Here is a 15154-nt window from a genome sequence, read left to right on the forward strand (position 1 = left end):
ATAATAACACGTCCCGTATGCAAATCCGTCCTGCGTGTTTCTGTTTTGGCGATAAAATCTTTCTGGCAACGAATGATTGACTGCTAATTGCAGGACAAATCAAAGCATTTTAGACAGCTGTTTATGAGAATGCTACGAGTCTTTCCCTCTACATTTTAGACTAACAATATCTAGAAGCCCTGTTATTATTGTGAAGTTTTCAATGTCATGTTGATGTACTGTTCATTTTCACTAGCGTTTGAATAGCATTTTCGCAGACTCAGTTATGACAACTAAATAAGTGCGAACTTCTGATTTAATCTTATCTTCAAATTGTTATAATTTGTAACTGTATAGACCTAAGACTATTTACTTCGGACGAAAAATATCTAAGTCTCTTCGAAGCGTGTGTTTTACATTTTACAAATGTCTTCAACGAAAACAATGTACAACCATTTGTTCATGTGGATAGCACATGCTATATTAGAATAACAGACATCTCATATTAAATTCTATAATGTGGCCTTGGGTACAGATCGGCAAAGTTTATTGAATTATCCTCGGTGTACTTAATCCTGACACAAATTTATTATTAAGTGAGTGTGGAATTTGGCATGTCACGGTGTAAGTCTGTGAGTATTATTTTCTAAACTGCTCTTCTTCAGACGACATTACATTTTTAATAGCGACAACATTGGCACTATTTGCACTATTTAAACTTCTCTATTGTGAATGATCGACGTAATGCTTATATCATAACATTTTTAAAGCGGCGACAGTTTTGTAAAATAGTACATTTATTTTGAAGGAGATGTGAATAATTGCAAATGGACATACACGTGTGTTAACACTACATGATGTTTCGACGCAAAGCAAACTGAGGAAATTGGACCTTATTAAAAGAAGATGCGGTGACATATCGAACTCTTTGGACCTGAATCCTAGCTACAAACAAACGTATTTAAGTGAAAATGATCTAAAAATGTTGTAAGTCTACGCCCACAAATCTTTTAAATGACTTAGATTCAAGACCAGCGATTACCAGATAAGATGAGGATCAAAGACGAATAGAAGGAGAGCTGTAAATGGTGCGTCACAAATGCTTTCAATTAAGTATACGGAGATATGGGAATGGATTTACCAATATTCAGAGGGAGTAATCACTTGATAGTCAAGATGGCGACGGTCATGCAGAGGCAAGTATATTTCGCCGTTTTCAACCCTAAATTACTTGTATTATTTTTTAAAATGCCGCTCACTTTCCAGTCAAATTAGCAAAATAGCGTTTGTTTTGTATAAATATTCGCTCAATATGTCGACTTTACTCGATGAACAATTTCTTAGCGGGATGACCTAATTACAGCTCAACTAAGAAAATTTGCGGGGAATAAAGTCGAGATATATAGCGAATTTTAATACGAAATAAACCCTCATCGCCTTTTTACTGATATGGATAGAGAGTGAGCGTTATTTTGCAATTTAACAAAATATATTAAGGGTATAAAACGGCGAACAATATTTGTCTCGGCATGAACGTCGCCATCTTGACTATCATGTTATTATCCCCTCTGACATTGTTCGTTCCGAGTTGAACAAAATGAGTACCGGTATGTATCTGCGGGTCGTTAACAGGGTGCAGGATCACATGACTGTGTGGGGTTCCCGATTACACGTTAATGGATGTAAACAAACCGGTAAGATATGCTTGTTTTTCAAATAAATTTTTTAAACAATTTTCTTGAGAATTTCAACTCGTGCATGAAAGACAGATTTGTATGCTGCTTATGGCAATGTGAAATACATCAGAATTACTTTAATTAATAACCCTGTGTATTTGTTCAAAAAGAGGGCCTGAAAGGCCCAAAGTCGCTCACCTGAGATAACAAGATATTATTGGGACAAATCTTCTTACCAAGTTTCATGAAGATCGGAAAATAAATGTGGCCTCTAGAGTGTTAACAAGGTTTTACTATAGCCATTTAAGGAAAAATGCCTCGCCCCCTGGCAGCCATGTTTTTCAACCAAACGGCATCATTTTTGAACTCGTCCTCTATATTATTAGGATGAATCTTCTAACCAAGTTTCATGAAGATCGGAAAATAAATGTGACCTCTAGAGTGTCAACAAGGTTTTACTATAGTCATACATGTATACGGAAAAATGCCCCGCCCTCGTGGTGGCCATATTTTTCAACCAACCGGCATAATCTTTGAACTCGCCCAAGATATTTATGGGATAAATCTTCTGACCCAATTTCATGAAGATCGGAAAATAAATGTGCCTCTATAGTGTTAACAAAATTTTACTATAGCCATATAAGGAAAAATGCCCCGCCCCTTGGCAGCCATGTTTTTCAAGCAAATGGCCATGTTTTTCAAGCAAATGTACCCATTTTCGAACTCATCCAAGATATTATTGAAATATTCTGTATATATATATATATATATATATATATATATATATATATATATATATATATATATATATATATATATATATATATATATACAACATACCAATATATACAAAAAAACTTTCACATAGAAAAATGATGCTGTATTGTGTATTACATATAGAAATATGAATAACTGTTGATATCTGATTATGCATGATTTTTTTGTATATTCTCGTGGTGGTTCCGTATGTTGTTATGAGTTTTTTACATAATGCGTTTTCTAATTGACGCTTTTGCGCGCAAGTGCGCAAAGGCGGCTGCTAAGTGTGCGCGTGTGAGTGTGAGTTTGCGTGTAAGTGTGAGTGTGCGTGTGCGACTGCGTGCGCGTACGTATACGTAAGTGCGTGCGTTCGTGTACGTGCGTGCATGTCTGGGGGTTCATGCGTGTGGTTGTCAGTGAGTCTGTGTGTATGTGTTTTGTAAGTTACATGTCAGAGTAACAAAAACGACAGTAATTAAAAACACGTTTAATATATGCAACAGAACAACATTTCTGTTGGGGGAAAGAACTCACTGAGTATACAAAGGAAAGAATGCATATCTATTCACGTATGACACTTCAATGCAATAACAGTGATTTCAATTGAAGCAGAATCCTGCATTTTGATGCAAGAAAGTTGCAATGTTCTAATTGTTGACTCCTGCAAACGATAGCCTTTCATCATTTTGAACACAATCCAACTTGTAAAAAGGACAAGAAATTAATCATTTATGGAAATAATAAAGCATTCAAGATTTTTTTTATTATTATTATATCACAGAAGCTATTGCAAACCCTTAAACATGCATTTAGGAACATTTCAAGTAACTTCAGTATTTTGACCGTAATCATTTTTATTTTGACCCTTCATTATTTTGAGACTATGTGTCATTTTGACTCTTGGTTTTCAAAATCTATTGAAATCCCTGAATAACATGTCAACTGATGAAAGTTTATTCTACTCTGCTAATCGGAAGCTACTTAACGAGGATAAAAGTCTCTCAAAACTGATAAAAGTCGAATAATTGTTGTTAATAGCGCTATTGAAGTCAAGAAATAGGTCTATTAAGGTTCGCAACGTCAATGCGGGATCTTAATAACTTAAGTGATATACATACCACCATATCATGTTAACTTTTATAACTTATCAGGGCGACCCTCCACGTATCAGCTCTTGTCAGTTTCATTACTCCGGTTTTATATGTATATGGGCCGTGCTCTGTAAAAAAAGGGGTTTAATGCATGTGCGTAAAGTGTCGTCCCAGATTAGCCTTTGCAGTCCGCACGGGCTAATCTGGGACGACACTTTCCGCCTAAACTATATTTTTGCTAAAAAGATACGTTCTTTAAACAGAAAATATAATAAAAGCAGAAAATGTCGACCTTGCTTCGCCTGTGCGGACTTCACGCACATGCATTAAACCCCCTTTTCACAGAGCACGGCCCATATACTTTTTCCGAAGCTATTCATAAGACTTGTTAAATAGCAAATTCCAAACGTTTTAACACCGCAATGTAAATGCAACACTAGAACACAAAATAGACAAAATCGACAAAACAGTGTAAACAACGTGGCCTCTTTAAAGATAACATATCGTATGGTAGACAACAATAGACTGGTACCTTTGCACACATGTAACGTACAGCAAGCAGCCGACAGAATATGAAAACTTGTGGCAAAACGACATGTTAAAAAGTTATAATAATATAATTTAATATGATAATATAATAAATATTAGCTTTTTATGCATAGAAAAGTTAAAACAACTTTTGTGTTTATATCAAAACAAAACTTAAAACCAAGGAGCACATTTACATCAAATACGAACATAATACAACTTAGACGCAACATATCGCCTTAATATTTAGTAATACTCTACTCGACACGAAAACTGACACATAAAGTCATATTTATTTTTATTATTTTCTCAAATACCGTTTTAGATATTGGCCCTTTTAAACGAAAGATCACCCTTTTGTCTTACATGTACTCTCGCGAATAAAAAGCGTGAAAATGGTATTATCTTTTCGATTAAAAGTTCGTGTTGTCTTCCTTTTTATTCGGTATCGGTTTTTAGTATACCGGTCTTTAACTCGTCATTCCACTCGTTAATTAACATAAAATAACAGATGCTTGAAATAATCGACTATTTTCTGTTCTCTTAAATCTTTAATACGAAATTAACAATGCAATTTCGTTTGTTCGTGCATCAACCTATTAACCAAATATCTCGTTCTTGATCGTCGCACAAAACCACCTGTACAAAATACCTCACCATGACACCATCTCGAGCCGAGCAACAATTACACGTAATTATCCGCGTAAGAGATTCGTTACAATACCCAATACCTTGATAACGAGTTTAAGTAGGCGTCTTTCCAATAGCGAGAACACTTGAAATAACAATGCAAACTTTTTGTGCGATTTGTAGATTGGAAAGCCGAAAATACTAAGGACAACGAAACTAATTATCAATTTACCATCCTCGACAGACAAACGTTCGTAGCACGTAATCCTTACGATTGTCAATCCTATTCGCAAAAAGCGATGAAACAGGTGTTAACAATGAGAATTGCCTCTTCCCTCAAGGGATTGTTTTTTAATCGCTTCATGCGTTCATGTAAGCAGTAACATTACACATTTGATGAAATATTGTTTTTTTTAAAACGTGACATTCCAAAATACCGATTCCGTTTATTGAATGCCCTGTTTTTGAAGCACGTTTTTATTTTTGCTGAATATTTAACACTCTTAAACTTGAAGCAGAAAAACACTTGATATCTTCAAATTAAAAATAACGTTTTTTTCATAACTTCGTAATGCAAGAAAACAATCTCTATAAATGCACAAAATATTATCTTTCTTGGGCTATTGAAGAGTAAATAACGTGCCTACAAACGTATGTTCAACGCTATTCCATGCCACCATCTACACCTCAATGTTTATTATCAAATCATTGTATTTCAGTGAACGATATTATTTTATTTGAAGGCCTTACATAAAACACAAATAACAACACAATGCGCTACCGAAATATAAACCAAGGCTGAACTTTCTATTGATGTCTGATCTTACGCACGGGTATTGGCAATTTGTAAGAATAAAGATCAACTCGTGATTGTAAAGTGAGTGTAGCATGTTTTACGTCCACGATAGTGATTTTGTTATTGCATATTAATAAGACTATCAATATGCTTCATAAGTTACCGCCAACCTTATTAATCGTCTCTCACTGCTGAAGTTAATGCTTACTTTATACGTTGTCGCTTACTTTATAAATAGTCGCTTACTGCAAAAGTTAAATCTTACTTTATAAGTTGACGCTTACTTCATAAGTTTACGCTTACTTTACATGATGAAGCTTACTTTTAAAGTTGACACTCACTTCATATGTTGAATTTTACTTTATTTATTACAAATCAATAAGACAATCAATATGCTTTATAAGTTGCCACTAACATTATTAATCGTCTCTTACGGTATAAGTTGAAGCTTACTTTATAAGTTGACACTTACTTTATAAGTTCTCGCTTACTTCACATGGTGAAGCTTACTTTAAAAAGTTGACACTCACTTCATATGTTGAAGCTTACTTTATTTAATACAAATTAATAAGACAATCACTATGCTTTATAAGTTGCCGCCAACCTTATCAATTGTCGCTTACGGTACAAGTTATAGCTTACTTTATAAGTTGACGCTTACTTTATAAGTTGACGCTTACTTCACATATTGAAGCTTACTTTAAAACGTTGACACTCACTTCATTAGTTGAAGCTTACTTTATAGATTGACGCTTACTTAAGAATGTACGCTTTGTCTATAAGTTGACGCTTATAAACAATTGTGCGGTTACTTCAAACATCCGTTATTGATCAGGGAGCGTTTCTCTCTAAATTCTTCAACAGCGATGAAAGTTAGCTTGTTTTTGCATATTTTTAATGTCTTGGCATTTTAAAACGCCACACAGTGATCAAATGTTGGCTGATTGTGTTATAAACCATCGAACTCTGCTTATTATGAATCTCTTAGCGTGCGGCAACCATGTTTTGTTGTTCATTAACCATTTCAGGCGTTTCAATTTGCACATTGTTTAAAGACCCTTGTGAAATGTTGTTCCGTTCATGCAACCTGAATAATTGCTTGTTAGGGAGGTGTAAACGATGTTGTATAAACACGAACCATGCTGCATTATACATAGCAATACAAGAAGACTAATTTTAAATAATGATTTCCTCGGCTTATGTTCAGCCCAAGGCCCGTTTTTTAAAAACATATTAACAATATAAAATATTCACTCTTCCAAAAAAAGACTGCATTTAATCACGGTTATAAATAATATACGCAAGTTGATGTTGATGCTAAAATAATCGGTATTTCAAGTCCTATTATTTTATTCACAATAAATCGATCCGAAAAATGCATTTACATACATTTTGGAAGACAGGTTATTATAATTTATCTGATAAAAACTCCTTTAAGACGTGTTCGTTACAAACATATTTATTTAAAAAAAAGGTAAATCCACTTCAATGACAATGAAAATACTTCTATCAATGGAGAAACATCAATAAAGTTTATTTGAATGGGTTTTTAATTTACGATCTATTTTCGAATGATTACATTTAAGATATCGTATTGGACTTATTTTGTTAGTAAAAGACTGCGCTTTCAATTTAAATCTCAAGTTTGCAGTTCAAATCAAACATACATAACTACAATATATTTCATTTTAAGTTCCAATCCAATATTATATATTCAACAATGTACTTTATTCGTATAATTAAAAAAACCTGACCTCGTGAAGTAAACTTGTTTATTTCAATATTGCACTAAACTTACAACAGTAAATCTCCGTTTTAACGACTGTTCCACTTACACTATTCTAAATTTATCCATCGAAGAATGAGTTTTATTCTCATCCATGACAACACATACAAATACCAGATCGATGAAAACATCAAATCCTTCAAATTTCCAAAACGTTTAGATTGAATTCGTATTGTCGTTTTTTGAACGAAGAATATAATTTAATCGCACATTAAATGCACATTGCAAGTAATAACTCACATAATCCAGAATGAATAACCTGGACGCACCTAGCACAAGGTTTGATGTATAAATACTTTCAAAATGAGTTTCAGCGACTCTACCTATTTTAACATAACTGCGTCTTTCTTTCCTTATCCTGACTTAGTGATACAATACGCACACAGTTTCGCATCAGCACTAGGCATTAAGATGTTTATCTACCTCCAACAATGCAAACATTGCTACTTTAGACTGGACATTGCGTGCGTAAATATAATTACCACTGATAGCCGCCAGTCCAGTTAGATTGGTCACCCGGTGAAAGGGAATATTTACTTCCCATGAACAGTTTAAATAAGCGTCGCGCTGGAAAAACGGGCCATAGTGCATGGGCGTAAGGTGTCGTATGAGATAAGCCTGTGCAGTCCACACAGGCTAATAAAGGACGACACTTTTCGTCTAAACTTTAAATCTCGTCATACCGATATCTGAATTAACGCATCATTCTTTTCTAACAGGACCACCCACTTTAAACCCTAAATTTAATTGTTCTGTAATCCCGAACATTGCATGCGTGGGAAAGCGAAATTACGCTTGTTATCAGCGTCCTTGAAATGTGATCAATGAAATGTTTATATCGGGTGTGTGTGAGTCACCCTTATATCAAAAGCTTGGATAACAACAAAGAAGAGTTCGGATATAAAAAGACTTTTTCGCAAGCATCGCTTTAACCCATGTAGTTGCAATTATGTTATGTTCCTTTTCGCATGTGTGTGTATGTATTATTTCTCAAAGATGAAGTTTACTTTGCCAAGCTGTATTCATGTGTTTGTTTGGATTGTTGCAATTTTAACAGCAGTGCAGTCACATTCACACTTTTCTCGGCATAGCTAGGCTTGGGCGTTTAACCGTGCAGCATTTGGTTCACTTACACCAGTGACTGAAATCTGCCCTTCTTCAATCCTGTGCCGAAGAGAATATGTTTTTATTATAGACATATAAGGAAACGGCACCGTCCCTGGTTGCCGTGCTTTTTAAGCGGACCGAAACCATTTTTGAACTCAGTCGAGTTATCATTAGAACAAATATGGTTAACTTGGAGCCACAGCCACTTGTGAAGCCTCTGCAATCTCCTTATACCGACAAAGTCTCGATCTAGTATACATTGATATCTGGGAAGACGGGGCTAAATACATATTCCCCACCCGCCCACTAGCGGCGTTCCTTTTTCAATGAACGGGAACCATTTAGAATTCAGATGAGGCTCCTAATAAGATCACACTGCTCAATGCACATCGATTACATAAGTGGATCGTTAACAATATTGGGCCGTGCTCTTTGAACAAGGGGTTTAATGCATATGCGTATAGAGTCGTTCCAGATTAGCCCGTGCAGTCCGCACAGGCTAATCAGTGCTAATCAGGGACGACACTTGCGGATTTTATTATAGTTGTTCGCTTCAAGAAAGTATCTTCTTAGCGAAAATCTAGTTATGGCGGAAAGTGTCGATTAGCCTGTGCGAACTTCACAGGCTTATTTGGGACGACACTTTACGCACATGCATTAAATCCCTTTTCACAGAGCGCGGCTCATATGTTGTTTCTGGCACTTTGTAATAAGATTGACTTTTGATAAAATGTATGTGATAAGATTGACTATCGATAAAATGTATGTGATAAGATTGACTATCGATAAAATGTATGTGATAAGATTGACTATTGATAAAATGTATGTGGTTATATTGACTATCGATAAAATGTATGTGGTTATATTGACTATTGATAAAATGTATGTGGTTATATTGACTATTGATAAAATGTATGTGATTATATTGACTATTGATAAAATGTATGTGGTTATATTGACTATTGATAAAATGCATGTGGTTATATTGATTATTGATAAAATGTATGTGGTTATATTGACTATTGATAAAATGTTTGTGGTTAGATTGACTATTGATAAAATGTATGTGGTTATATTGACTATTGATAAAATGTATGTGGTTATATTGACTATTGATAAAATGTATGTGGTTATATTGACTATTGATAAAATGTATGTGATGATATTGACTATTGATAAAATGTATGTGGTTATATTGACTATTGATAAAATGTATGTGGTTATATTGACTATTGATAAAATGCATGTGGTTATATTGACTATTGATAAAATGTATACTTCCTTCAAATCTCAACGTACCGTCTCTGGAGAGTTATGTGTTGGGTTGTAACAAGCCAAAATATCTGCCTTAATAGGATAATAGGTGTGTCTGCATTAACATTTCTTATGTTGTCGCATAATCCTATTGCAATATAATAAAAAGTTGTATTAAATAGCAATACGTTATGTTATGAACGCTTATAAACATTTAAATATTATCTTAGTTACTTATTAAATGTCCATACGATAACTTGTGTAGAGATGTCGCTGTTTCTCGAAAATGTCGTTCGAATGTATGAATAATCTAGTCGTTGAGTCAGATTGCGTCGCCAGCAAATTAATTCAGGTATTTTAACCTGCTTATTTTTACTCAATTGCATAGAAAGCCGAAAGCTTATTTGAAACGCTCTCGAATCCGTTTCCTGGGACTAGAACCAGTACTTGGTGTATATGGGGGAGGTCTAAATAACAGTCCCACAGTGGGGATCGAACAAATGACCTCCCGGTCGCTAGAAGGACACCATATCCAGTACGACATGGCGACAATGAAGATAATTATATTTGAACGTGTATGACAGACAAACGCAATTGTTCAGATGCTTCACTCTATATTTTATTTGGTTTATGTCTTATCAATCAAATTATTTGCCCATGAGAAAAGCAATACGACACCTGTAGAAACACACACTTGAGAAGCGCAACAAATAACCATAACTACCAACAAAGAGTTATAACAATGTAACGTGTAGCCAGTCGCTGTAGCGCTTACGAGGTTGGTGTTATTTGAAATCCGAAATATAAAGATAAACAACTTATTATCGTTTCAACGATTTTGGGAAACAGACTCGACATCCAAAATACTGCTAGACGTCTTGACCTTACGTGACGCACCTGTTGTTAAATGAAGTATCTATGTCCTGTCTTGACCTTACGTGACGCACCTGTTGTTAAATGAAGTATCTATGTCCTGTCTTGACCTTACGTGACGCACCTGTTGTTAAATGAAGTATCTATGTCCTGGGGTAATGTTTTGAAGCGCAATGGTGTTGCATTTTACCTTCGTTCTTACATACGATCTTTTGAAAATGTGTGATTAATACAATAAATAGCAATTTAATATACTAATATTTAAAGCATTTTTTTCGCTGAAGATATATGGTTCTTTACCTAACACAACTTCTACATTCTAGTAACTGATACCGTTAAACCGACACATGGGAGAGCGTTATACACACGCTCATTCACAAAATAATACCTTTATGTAATAGGTATGGTAATATTTTTATGAAATTTGTTCAGGCACTTCTGAATTACTTGCGTAAATGTTGAACCTAACGGAACAGCACCACAAACCGCCGCTATCATAAGCTGCGCCAAGTTAAAGACATAAGTCGCACTCTGCAAAAACGGGGCTTAATGTTCGTGCGTAGTGTGTGCAGACCGCACAGGCTTATCAGGGACGACACTTTCCGCATGTCCTGCATTGTTCGATTAAAGGAAGTAGCATCTTCGTTAAAATGCAGTTTAGGCGGAAAATGTCGTCCCTGATTATCCCGTGCGGATTAAATATGTCTTTTGGGTTCCTTGCACAATTTCAAACAGAAATGGGGTAACAAATGTCGATATAATTGCCTGACAAACATTGAACAATACCTTTCTTTACGTTGTATAGCTATATAACATGTGAACATAAGAACTGAGTTACATAAAATAATTCCAGCAAATTATGTATGTCACACCTCTTTGGACGCTAATATGTTATAGCAGTACACCAGAAATGTGACATCGGCACATAAATACATATATGTTAACCTCGCACTGTGAAAAACGATTTTATGCATGTAAGTCAATTGTCGTCCCAGATTAAACTGCGAAGTCGGCACTGGCTAATCAGGGACTACACTTTCCGCTTTTCCAGTTGTTTTAAAGAAGTCGTCCCTTACAAGCCTTGCAGACTGCACAGAAACGATAAATCAGTCCAAATTTGCCATTTGATAGCTAAGCACGGGTCGATATCGGAAGATGCTATTTCATTTCACAATAATTTCATAAAACACTACAACAAATTTTGGTATACAAAACAAATAAACTTAACATTAAGTTTCCGTTGGCCTTTTATCCAGTCTACTTGTAAATTGTATACATTCAACAATGCTTTAACCATAAACGGTAACGAAATCATCCTGCCAAATAATTTATTGAATTCAATCACGAACACAAATAATATTAGCACATTGATGCTTAAATAATTGGTATTAACCCTGCTATCTGATTCATCTCTTACACTGAACGTCGATTAGTAGTAAATCCAGTAACCTATTTTTGATATGGGTAGACAACGCTTCAACATTTTATATGATAAGAGCATGTTTATAGACGAGTGTGTTTGTAATACCTAGATTTATTTCCATAAGTGTTAGCCGTTGAAATAAGAAAGAAAATATTTGGACGAATGAAGCAAGCGGACATGTTTTATATTGGGACATGTATTATTAATATTTATGTACGATCGATGAAATTGTACATTTTTAATTTATTTGGAGAAAAAAAAAATACTTTTTTTCTTCACAAGGTATATTAATCCACATTTAAAGCCTTTATATATCTTCAAAAAACATATATCACTTGTTTTACAAATTTGTTGTTTGTACACTCTTTTATATTGGATATGTCGCAATGTACATCTGATACGCAAACAATATGTTAAAGATACCATTGGCATCATGGATGAATCTTATGGGTACGTTGATCATACTTTAAATTAAAGTATTGACCTATAATAATAAATCACAAAACTGACAAATATATCAAGGGTATTATAAGACGAGTGCATGTGGTTTAATATCCCTGCATCTAAAGTAAGCTTACACCATTAAAAATAACGTATAATTACCAGTGATCAGAAGAGAAAACGTCAAATTTGTCATATTTCATTGAATCGTTTGACAAATAATCCAAGGCAATTTAAACATTCCTGTTTAAAAATTGCACACGAAATGCACACTTCAAATCATTCAACAGATAACTCCGCAAGTAATAGCATCCACAAATCAAAGCACAAAAATATTGATACATATAACACTTTTTAGAATGCGCCCCATAGCGGTAGCTTAGTATGAGATTCATGCGGCTCACAATTTCACATCAGTTCACGGTGTACCACCAGCTACTGTACAAACATTGCTACCTTAGACTGGACATCAGTACACGGTGTACCGCCAGCTACTGTACACACATTGCTACCTTAGACTGGACATCAGTACACGGTGTACCGCCAGCTACTGTACACACATTGCTACCATAGACTGGACATCAGTACACGGTGTACCGCCAGCTACTGTACACACATTGCTACCTTAGACTGGACATCAGTACACGGTGTACCGCCAGCTACTGTACACACATTGCTACCTTAGACTGGACATCAGTACACGTTGTACCGCCAGCTACTATACACACATTGCTACCTTAGACTGGACATCAGTACACGTTGTACCGCCAGCTACTATACACACATTGCTACCTTAGACTGGACATCAGTACACGTTGTACCGCCAGCTACTATACACACATTGCTACCTTAGACTGGACATCAGTGCACGGTGTACCGCCAGCTACTGTACACACATTGCTACCTTACACTAGACATCAGTACACGGTGTACCGCCATCTACTGTACACACATTGCTACCTTACACTGGACATCAGTACACGGTGTACCGCCAGCTACTGTACACACATTACTACCTTAGACTGGACATCAGTGCACGGTGTACCGCCACCTACTGTATACACATTGCTACCTTAGACTGGACATCGCGTAGGTAAATAAGATTAATTTATTGCTGTCATCCCAGATAGATTGGTGACCTGAAATGATTGACTTTACTCACACAAATACATGCCTTATTCGCATACATTCGCTCTAGCTTTAGCGCTTATGGCTTAGTAAAAATAGTTCCGCATAGCTTTGTTCAAATATTGAACTGCAGTCGGAGTATAAGTAATTGCAGTAGTAGTAGTAGTAGTATAGTGTAGTAGTATGCAATATAGAAGTAGTCTAGTATGTAATGAACATATAATAAAATTAATAACATCAGCCGAAAAAATACGCTATTTATTTTACGCAAAATGTTTACACGTGAGTCATGTCGATTAGATTTTTGAAAGCTTAAACTAACGTTTTCCCATTTTAACACATTTATGCCTAGCGTCTAGAAAAAAGGCCTTGGCAAACAGCGTAGACCCAGATGAGACGCCGCATGATGCGGCGTCTCATTTGGATCTGCGCTGTTTGCTAAGAGGAATTTCTGTTAGAAATATTCTAAATATAGAAATAAATATACTAGACATCCCTAATTTTGGAAATAAATTGATCCAATTTATAAGGATTTGAGAGTCCACTAGGCATAAATGGGTAAAATGACACCCGCATGCCTTCAAAAGACACAGATGGCAATAAACATATTTGCGTTGCGGAATGAAAGTTAGACGTTATCAGCTTTCGTTGCTTGTTATCAATTTTCTATCACATTGATTGTGTGGTCTCAACCATTCGGATATAAATTATGCGTAACGCTTAGCTGTGAAGACGTGTTCAGAAGTAAACATTAACTTGCACAAGCTAATGTGTACAATACCGCCTTTTACGAAAAGTATTGATTTTTTGTTATCTCTAAACAATCTAACATTTACTTCACTATTGTAAAAAGAAAGTTTAAAATTTTACGATGTTCAATCGCCACAATACTTTACCAAATCGTATCGTCATTCGCCGCAATTCAGGTCATTTAAAAGAGGTTTCTTTCCCAATATTTCGTAACTAAAAAATATCCAAAATATCTGGTAATTACAAAAAATGCATAAAAATCGGTAAATGTATTGGTAGTTCATATCTTAACAAATACCATTTGCTTGATTCTGCAATAACATTTTTAGAATGTTGTTATCGAAATTAATTGAGTTTCAATACAAGTGGTTAAATCTGTTTTGTTATTCTAGTGTACGCAATCGTTTCAAAGTCGTAAACCACATCTTCGTTACAACGAACCTAACATATGGTTTCCAACATATAATTGAGCCGTGTTCTGTGAAAAGGGGATTTGATGCAAGTGCGTTAAGTGTCGTCTCAGATTACCACGTTTATTCCGCAAAGGCTAGCCAGGGACGACACTCTCCGCCAAAGCTGTAATTTTGCTAAGAAGAGACTTTCTTTAAACATAAAATATAATAAAAGCGAAAAGTGTCTTCCCTGCAGTCCGCACATGCTTATCTGGGACAACACTTTACGCGTATGCATTAAAACCCTTTTTCACAGAGCACGGCCCAAATATAAACAGCCGAGTGAACACCAATCGCCTTAAAGTTGTTAAAAATCTGACAGAAAATACTCGAAAACAATAAAAAATATTTCAAGGAGTTTGTTATGAACAATTAATCTGATATATTTTATAGTAACAAATCCGTATGGTACATCAAACAGTTCTCTTAGTGTTAGTGCATTGGGTGTGTCAAATCGCATGTCAATAATGTCAATGTCAAT

General features: G+C 35.2%; 1 protein-coding gene across 12 annotated transcripts in view; it reads right to left on the reverse strand.

Moving 5' to 3' along the window:
- LOC127860548 (uncharacterized) overlaps positions 1 to 15154 on the reverse strand; it is a 109099-nt gene that overhangs the window by 40759 nt on the left and 53186 nt on the right. For 2 of the 12 annotated variants that reach the window (XM_052398663.1, XM_052398659.1), the window contains exon 1: positions 7486 to 7707. The exons of 5 other annotated variants lie outside the window; for them this stretch is intronic. The gene's annotated coding sequence lies outside the window, so the exon portion shown is untranslated. 5 more of the 12 variants (XM_052398669.1, XM_052398660.1, XM_052398658.1 and 2 more) reach the window with 5 other exon arrangements.

This window comes from Dreissena polymorpha, chromosome 15 (genome assembly GCF_020536995.1).
Source record: "Dreissena polymorpha isolate Duluth1 chromosome 15, UMN_Dpol_1.0, whole genome shotgun sequence".
NCBI classification, from domain to species: domain Eukaryota; kingdom Metazoa; phylum Mollusca; class Bivalvia; order Myida; family Dreissenidae; genus Dreissena; species Dreissena polymorpha.